Genomic DNA, 2,500 nt, shown 5'->3' with positions numbered 1-2,500 from the left:
CGCGCAGCTTGCGCGCAGCGTGCTGATTCTGTCGACAGTGAGGCTAGCGAAACTTGTCCTGCCATGGCGTGCGCGCAGCCTGTGCGCGCAGCTTGCGCATCTGTCGACAGTGAGGCTAGCGAACTTGTCCTGCCATGGCATGCGCTGTGCGCAGCCTGTGCGCAGCGTGCGCGCAGCTTGCGCATCTGTCGACAGTGAGGCTAGCGAAACTTGTCCTGCCATGGCATGCGCGCAGCCTGCGCACAACATGCGCACAGGCTGTGCGCAGCGTGCGCGGAGCTTGCGCGCAGCTTGCGCGCAGCTTGCGCATCTGTCGACAGTGAGGCTAGCGAAACTTGTCCTGCCATGGCATGCGCGCAGCGTGCGCGCAGTCTGTGCGCAGCATGCGCGCAGCCTGTGCGCAGCGTGCGCGCAGCCTGTGCGCAGCGTGCGCGCAGCTTGCGCATCTGTCGACAGTGAGGCTAGCGAAACTTGTCCTGCCATGGCATGCGCGCAGTCTGCGCGCAGCATGCGCGCAGCATGTGCGCAGCATGCCGGCAGCATGGTTCCAGGTTTTTTCAAATGTCGACAGAATTTTTCAAATCTTGTCAAACCCCGTTTTTATTGAAATTTCCTCGCACAATAAGCTCCCCATAAGTAGTCTATGATTTTTAGGACCTTCTCCAACTTACAAAACTAAAAAATTCCTCCCGGATTTGTTTTAATGATTTTTTCAATTTTACGACTTCTAAAAATAATAAAAAATACTTCCCGACTTCAAAAATTTATGAAACTTTTTCCCATCATAGATTGCATGTTTCTTAGTATCCCTGCAAAAAATCACGTCCAAATACCTTGTATTGAATTATTTAGAGCCCATTATGACTCCTCGCGCATAGGTGATGTCTCTTCCTGTCAAAGGGCTAAATGCATAAAATGCTATATAGGGGGGTGTGTGTTGCCTGCATATGCATGGCAGCCCATGCCTTCCTAGCTGCAGCCCCCTTCCCCCACGCCACACCCATGTCATGTTGCCTCGATATGTTGCCTCGGTATTATGGGTTTGGTGTCGGGGTCGGGGGGCTGCCACCCATGGCGGTGGTGGCCGGAATCCGGCCTCCGCCACCACGCCGCCGCCATGGGTGAGGGAGGAAAAAAAAGGCGTGGAAAGTTGCGAAATGGGGTTGTCTAGGCTTTTTTTTGGCATGGGAGAGCATGGAGTGCTAGGAACTCCTTCTCAAATGCACGGGCATGTCGACCACAACCTCATTTCGCAACAACAACCACCCGTGTGGGGTGGCGGTGGGTGGATAGTCGCGGATTGGGGCTTGCCAAGCCAATGTTTTCAAAAAATTTCATCAAAATTAAAAACAAATGTTTTGTTGCCTTCGGATTTGTGGGCGAGCGGCGAGTCGGAGTGGAGCCGGTAAAGTTTAACCTCGGTGTGCACGGTTGTTTTTAGAAACTCAATCCAATGCCGGGGACGTTGAAAGTGACGCTCTTATGAGTTGCAAACCCGCAAGATTTAAAGAACCTTTTCAAAACAATTTCAAACCAACAAGATTTAAAAACAGAAATTTTCATCAAAATGAAAAACAAATGTTTTGTTGCCTTCGGACTAGTGGGCGAGCGGCGAGTCGGAGTGGAGCCGGTAAAGTTTAACCTCGGTGTGCACGGTTGTTTTTAGAAACTCAATCCAATGCCGGGGACGTTGAAAGTGACGCTCTTATGAGTTGCAAACCCACTAGATTTAAAGAACCTTTTCAAAACAATTTCAAACCAACAAAATTAAAAACAAATGTTTCGTTGCAAACAAATTGTGGGCGAGCGGCGAGTCGGAGTGGAGCCGGTAAAGTTTAACCTCGGTGTGCACGGTTGTTTTTAGAAACTCAATCCAATACCGGGGACGTTGAAAGTGACGCTCTTATGAGTTGCAAACCCACAAGATTTTAAAAACTTTTTGAAAATGTTTCTTCTAAATGACACATTTTGATCCTTGGCAAGTGCTCAATCCGTAACTATCCAATCACCGCCACACCACACCGGTCGGGAGTGTGTGAATGGTGTGCTTCCCGGGGTTGGCATAGATAATCTTTCGCATCGACAATCTTTTGCATGCGAGGGAATGTCTATGCCAACCCCGGGAAGCACACCATTCACCCACTAGTTGTGGGCGACGATGGGTTGGCTTCAAATGAATTTTTGCTTGGGGTTGTCCTCGGTATGCTTTTGTGTTGGGAGTACGGCCACCAAACCTTCTCAATGCACGGGTATGTCGAGGATGGCTTTCGGCGGGGTTGATGAAGAAGCTACCCAATTCTCGGCCACACGAACACATGGTGACGATGCGTTGGCTTCAAGTGAGCTTTAGCTTGGGGTTGTCTTCGGTATGCTTTTGTGTTGGGAGTACGGCCACCAAACCTTCTCAATGCACGGGTATGTCGAGGATGGCTTTCGGCGGAGTTGATGAAGAAGCTAGCAAATTGTTGGCCACTCTCACACGTGTGGGGGTAGGTTGGCT

Source organism: Prunus avium, unplaced genomic scaffold, assembly GCF_965620075.1.
Source record: "Prunus avium unplaced genomic scaffold, drPruAviu1.hap1.1 HAP1_SCAFFOLD_32, whole genome shotgun sequence".
NCBI classification, from domain to species: Eukaryota; Viridiplantae; Streptophyta; class Magnoliopsida; order Rosales; family Rosaceae; genus Prunus; species Prunus avium.
This window is presented reverse-complemented; position numbering follows the sequence as displayed.